The sequence below is a fragment of the Xyrauchen texanus genome, chromosome 17 (genome assembly GCF_025860055.1).
Source record: "Xyrauchen texanus isolate HMW12.3.18 chromosome 17, RBS_HiC_50CHRs, whole genome shotgun sequence".
Classification (NCBI taxonomy): Eukaryota; Metazoa; Chordata; class Actinopteri; order Cypriniformes; family Catostomidae; genus Xyrauchen; species Xyrauchen texanus.
The window spans coordinates 43,601,162-43,607,909 of record NC_068292.1 but is presented as its reverse complement, the minus strand read 5'-3'; the positions used below and the strand labels follow the sequence as shown (position 1 = coordinate 43,607,909).

Sequence of the window (6,748 nt, the reverse complement as noted above, 5' to 3'; positions counted from 1 at the left end):
ATGAATATTATTGCACCCATATTGGGTGGAAGTTCAAATACATGTCTTCAGCTCATTGTGGTAATTAACACTATTAGTTAATATAATAAGTTGTTAGGGAATTAATCCACGATTACACATTTAATTAATAGCAATTCATATATGACTTAATACATTAATCAAACATGATGTGGTAATTATTAATTAATGCTTAGTTAATCATGAGTCATATATGAAATGTTATCTGTGCATTAGTTAATCATTAATTAATGATTATTAATGCACCCGTATTGTAAAGTGTTACCAAATATCTTATATATATTTTTAACTTTACACACAGTCATGAGGGTCTAAAGGACTCTTCCCGGTTTTATATTTTGTTAACATAAGCAACAAAACGACTTTGATTTGGTGGCCAAAAGTTTTTAAAAATATTCATATATATATATATATATTTTATACATGGATGAATATTTTTAAAACTTTTGGCCACCAAATCATATGGAGGTCCAAACCTGCAAAAATAATAAATGTAATAATAAGAAAATAAATAAAGGAATAAATGTCTTGATAAATCAAACATAATTAGTTTTGAATTAAATTTATTCCTGAATTTATTAGTGTATTCCTTTATTATTTTCTATATTTATTTTTAACTTTATTTTTATTTATTTTGCATTGTTTTTTATTTTTATAAATAACTACATGGTGGGAATAAATAAATATAAATATAAATGAATGCCTAAATATATAATAATAAATAAAAAAAATGAATGAATAAAAAAAGTTTTAAAAAATAAAAATAAAAAGAGAAAATGATAAATAAAAGGAAAAAAAGTCTACAAAAATAAATTCATTAAAAACAAATTATATTTGTTTTATCAAGACATTTATTTTCTTATTATTACATTTATGTATTTATTTATAATTTTTGCAGGTTTTGTCCTCCATAAAATCAAAGTTGTATAGCTCTGTTTTTTTATAACAAAAAATAAATAATTTGCAGTGGAAAAAATACATTAATATTTATATATATATATATATATATATATATTAGTTATTAATGTATTTTTTCCACTGCAAATTATTACATTTTTTATAACGAAACAGAGCCAGATTATCCATATGGGCAATTGGGCACATGCCCAGGTCCGTTTTAATTGAATGTTATTAAGGTTTTTCAGTATCATTAATCAGGTGTACATTATTATCCAGAGGTCCGGACATGTAACAAAAAGGATGGCACGGGCCAATCAAAGTCATTTATTAATGTATAATATAAATGCTTTTACAGATACTACTGAGGTGGATTTACATACACCGCTATTAATCCTTGCAAATATCAGTTTTTATTAAAAAATGACTTTCCAGTGGCACTCAGGAGTCTTAATCTGGCCCTGTAAAGACATATGAATAAAAGATACGTCTGCAATACCCATGCCAACGATTCTTAGAGCGTAATCTTTTAATGAGACTTTTATTTATTTATGTTTACTGACATCCACCATATTACATTTATTACTTTAAGCCCCAGAATAGAAAATAGAATAGAATATAAAAATGGAATTCGGAACTCGGAATTCGAAAACATGTTCATCGTTGTAGAGGTGCATTCAAGTAATTGCTTTGTGTGAATTGCATTTTTTTAAATATATATATATATATATATATATTTTTTTTATTTTTTTTAATTTAATAGATCTGGACAAAACAAATGAGCATCAACATGCAGCCAAAAAATGTAAATACATACTTGCCAGCACCCAGAGCAAAGGCAGCGGTGCAGTGCTCAGTTTAACCACTCATGCTTCAAAACAGAACAGATTATATCAGGAGCATATCAGCTCCCTACAGCTCTTTATTATGGTCTATCAGTCCCTGGTGTTTCCATGGCAGTTAAAGGCACAGAGCCTGTCATTTAAATCTTTAAGCTTAAGAGACATGCCTTCAGTTTAATGCTGGCTGCTAATAAAACCACCTCAGTCTTTATGGGTAATGCCATATCGGGGAGATCAGAGCACCTGTGCATGCACATGACATCACTTTATATCAGATCTACTGTCTGAAACAGTGTGAATTCATCATCACAACTCGTAAGTCGTAAATTCTGTAGGATGTTTAATTCACGAAAAGGACATAAATATCAAAGAGACACTATAGGAGAATGATATTAATAGATTAATGGTGAATTAATAGAAATAAATATATTTTTCTTTGAACAAAATGTCTAAAGAGAAAAAAGTATATTTTTGGACCATTAACATTTTTTGTATTGTGACATTACTCTTTTTACAATTAAACACATTTTATAAAATAGTGATTCTCATAAGATTATCTTTACTGTATAAAGTTTTTAATATAATTTTTTTTTAAATCAGCAATAAAACGATGATATTTTATAATACCGAATTAATTATGTATATTTTTATTTATTAAAATATATTTAATACATGTATTGATATGTATAATACATTATTTAATATATATATTATATATTTATATGTGTGTATATACTATATACTGTGTCTAATTATTATTTTTTTTAATTATCAGAAATATTATGTAATATTTTATTATTTAATATCAAATTGAATCCATATAAATATATCAAAATAAATAAAATTAAATAATAATTTAAATAAATATAAATATTTAAATAAAATATGTATAAATAAAATACATGTAATAATTCAGAATTAATCAATATTAAATGTTTTTCATTTAAATTACATTTTAAAATATTTTATATATATAATATATATTCTTTATACATAAATTCCTCTAGTCTTTAGGAACAGATTTTATTTTTTTATTTAATCTATATACACATATACACTCTTAAAACGGATGTGTTAAAAACAACACAACCTGTGTTATATCTTAACACACCTGTGTGTCTAGTTAAGGACAACACATTTTGTGTTACTTTTAACACAACCAGTGTGTTATTGTTCTTAACACAGGGAGTGTGTTAAAATATTTAACACACTAATGTGTCGTAAATCACACAATTTGTGTCATAGATGTGCTATTTTTGACCAGTTAAAATGAACACAAAACAAAAAAAGCATTTTAAAAAAATAATTTATTAAAAACTTAACTGCTACATTTTCACAAAACAAGCACCACTCACATTTTGTTCACACAATACAAAGAGCAGCACATTCAGAAAACATTCGTCAGTAATATAGATAAACTGGAAGTATAACCTCTTTAATGTCAATGTCATGTTTGCTTGTCACTGTTTGCTCAGTATGTTTTGCTCAGTATGAGTCTTTTTGAGTCAAGTTTATGCAATCTTAACTTCAGAGAGGCATTGTGGGCCATTTCAGGTTATGAATAACAGTAGGCAAAAAAGAATTATAAATATATAGCTAGCAGTATTACGATTTTACTTAAACTGAATGAAGAATAATAAGTGGTGGGGATTAAGTGCATAGATACATTTTTCACCATAAGACTAGTATTATGCACTAGCAAAGTAAAAAAAAACAATAATTTTTAATAATATCTACCAGCCATGTCCCTTGATAAGTCTATTCATACCTAGCTATAAGGAAAAGCCAAGCAAAACACAAGTCCTTACCAAGTATGGCATGTCTACAAATCGAGGATATTGTTCAAAAATCGTTTTCTCCATGCCAGATTTGATGGTATTGAGGTTTTCTGGAGATGGTTTCATCCTTTTGATCACAGTCGTCCTCCCCTTCAGCAGTTATTTCCAAAGTGATAGACACTCCAGAGGAATCACTGATTCGACTACGACTACGTTTGCGCTGGTAGCGACGCTGATCATCATGAAGTGTCCTCCGTAGATTCCAAAGTCTCATCTCAATAAATCCACTGTGGGAAATTGGGTCATAGAAATGTTCCTGGATGAAAGGGGGAGGAATTATAAATAAATAGTCGTCTATTTCTGGTCTGAATAGTGCTCCTTGCAAAAAACAGTGTCAATGGGCCAGATGGCATGGTGATTTTTTTTTACATTATTTTGTTTTAATTGTGTTTAAATATGAAATCAGGATTACAATGTACGCGACACAAAAGTTTGACGTGTAATACTGTAGGAAAATGCTGAAGCATTATATGGTGAAATTGTTATTGCTAACCCTAACAATTGTAACTTTTACAAGAACCCATGTGTGGCGAGCAAACCAGAGTGGATGTACTTTTGGTGTTATTGTAACTGTGATATTGATAATTTAAAAAATAAAAATAAAACCAATGACAGTCACTAAATTTTCAATTGATTTGTATCCTGTTAACTAATTAACATACCACAATTAGTACTATTCCAATTTGCATTTATTTAAAGTGGTCTTTGTGTGTTTTAATAAGTGCAACTTACAAATCCTTCATTCTCTTCTCCCATCTTGATCTTCAGAGAAGGAAACAGCGTTACCACACTTTCTGCCAACATCCGTTTCTCTTCATTAGAAGGGTAACTATAAGCAAAATAAAGACATAGCATGGAAGAATTACATAATTCAACTCATACATAATACATTAAAATAAAATACAGGAACCAAATTCAGTCAGTTTTTTCTGCTGCTGATAAGCAGTTTGTTTTACAAGTTTCCCCCCCAATTATGTTCAAATTATTAAAAGTAATCAGTGTGTTTTCAAACTATTCAACATCTTTATACGTTATTGCATTCACAGTTGTTGTAGTTAATTTCTCAACTGTAAACTTACAATCCACTTTGTTCCACCAACGCACTGACTCCTATCTTCACAAGGAGCTTTCTTGATGTCTCTGAAAGCATTCCTGAAGCTTCATAATCCTCAGACCTTTGCTTTCAAGTAGTGCTCGCATTGTGTCTACATCAAGTATATTACGTTGATGCTGGAAATATAAAAAGCACAAAGTAGTTCTTATTAGATGAGTTAGTGATTCAGTTACTCAAAGTTAATCCCTTATATTGCTCCTGAATGAATCAGCAGTTTTAAATGAACTGATGAATGATTCACTCATTAATAAAGAGAGTCAAAATTTACTGACAAAATGTACAGATGTACTGTACAAGTGTACAGACTGTTAGTTTCTGTGGAATGGGCCAAAAAATTCAAACAGAGTAATACAAATATTGAAAATAGTGCTGTTATTTCAGCACTCTGTTATATATACAAACCTTCTGTTGACTACTTGGACCAGCTTCATGCGTGTTCTTTGGGGCAACCTTCAAAAAAAGAAAAGAAAAAAAAAAGGCAGTTAAAATATGTTCCAGTATATTACTTGTAATTATGTATATGCAAGTCATCCATGAACATACATTCTGTTGATGACTTGGACTGGCTGCATCTACATCCAATTTTTCATCCTCAAAGGACAACAAATGTAACAAGAATTAGTACAATAATAAAGATATGAAATACAATGAAACTGCATCTACTCTTATGTTATGTACAAAAAGGTTAAAGTAATCTTTTATCAATGGATAAGTTTAATTTATAAAGTTGTCTATTTCTGGTCTGAATAGTGTCTGAATTAAATTATTTTGTTTTAATTGTGTTTAAATATGAAATCAGGATTACAATGTACGCGACACAAACGTTTGACGTGTAATTCTGTAGGAAAACGCTGAAGCATTATATGGTGGATGATCATATAATACAAAGTTAAACAATCCCAAACTAGTAAAGTGTGTTTACTAATTGACAAGTTAATTTGAGTTTTCAATTGCTACCATTATGTACCATGCAAATGAAAAAAGAAATGTAGATAAATACTGTACTACTTTACATTATCATTTGTTATCATCATCCCACACCATGTTTGAATGGAAATGCCACTTGAACGGTTTCTTACCATGCTCAAAATTGAAACGCAATATTCATTTTTAATGTTTAAGAAAAGTACAATAATACTGGAATCTGTATGCAGGATACACAGGTCACTTATTATATGTTATGTTACTGAAAAGGGAAATTACATACCAATGCATTTGATCCACTTCTCTTAATCGACTTAAACAAAACTTGAAACTTGTCCAATGCTTCCACTTTCTCAGTTAGGTCGGTGTCAATAAATTCATTAAAATCAGCGTTAAATTTTAAAATTCGGTGGTACTCTGCAGCACAGGGGAGGAGACATTTGGAAGCATCAATTATTTCTGCTGCACTCTTGAGATGCTGCAATTTTTTGCATATCTCCTTTTCATCAAGTAGGCCTAGTACAGCCACTTGTTTTTTCGGAGTGTCCTCCATTTGAAGCTGCAAAAGGGCAAACAAAAACACCAATCTGTTATATATAATGTTATATACTGATTAAGCATAGTATTCACATTAATAATGTAAAAGAGTAGTTGACAAGCAGTGTAAGAATGAACAATATCAATTTATTTACGAAAACATCAAGCTAGCATAATAATCTTCCGAGATAAACCTAAAGCAATCTTTTGATCTCCGAAAACCAGTCCATCTTTAATGAAGAGTCTTCCTGAATTTGGTACTTCATACTAATACTATTTCATTCTGCCCCAAAATATTAAAAGTAACGTTAGTGTGCTAGTACGCGGTTCCGAAATTCCGAATCTGTTTGCTGGTATTACAATGCACTCATAAAAGGATGTTGAAAACAACACAACTTGTGTTGAGGACAACACGTTTGTGTTACTTTTAACTCAACAATGTGTTATTCCTGCTAATTTTCTACACACCAATGTGTTATTATTACACGATTTGTGTCAATTACGTAAGTTACACGAAATGCGCAAACTGAGGTCAATCAAATTTGTACCGTTACCTTGATAAATCATGTTAATATTAA

The 6,748-nt window shown here is 29.6% G+C and overlaps 1 long non-coding RNA gene across 1 annotated transcript; it reads right to left on the bottom strand.

The window, feature by feature from the left end:
* Window positions 1–4,703: 4,703 nt before the first annotated feature.
* On the bottom strand, window positions 4,704–6,117 carry LOC127658385 (uncharacterized). Its single transcript, XR_007972378.1, has 4 exons — window positions 5,917–6,117; window positions 5,253–5,300; window positions 5,112–5,159; window positions 4,704–4,825 (listed from the first exon to the last, which is right to left on the bottom strand). It is a non-coding gene; the product is annotated as an uncharacterized LOC127658385 (long non-coding RNA).
* Between the last annotated feature and the right edge of the window lie 631 nt (window positions 6,118–6,748).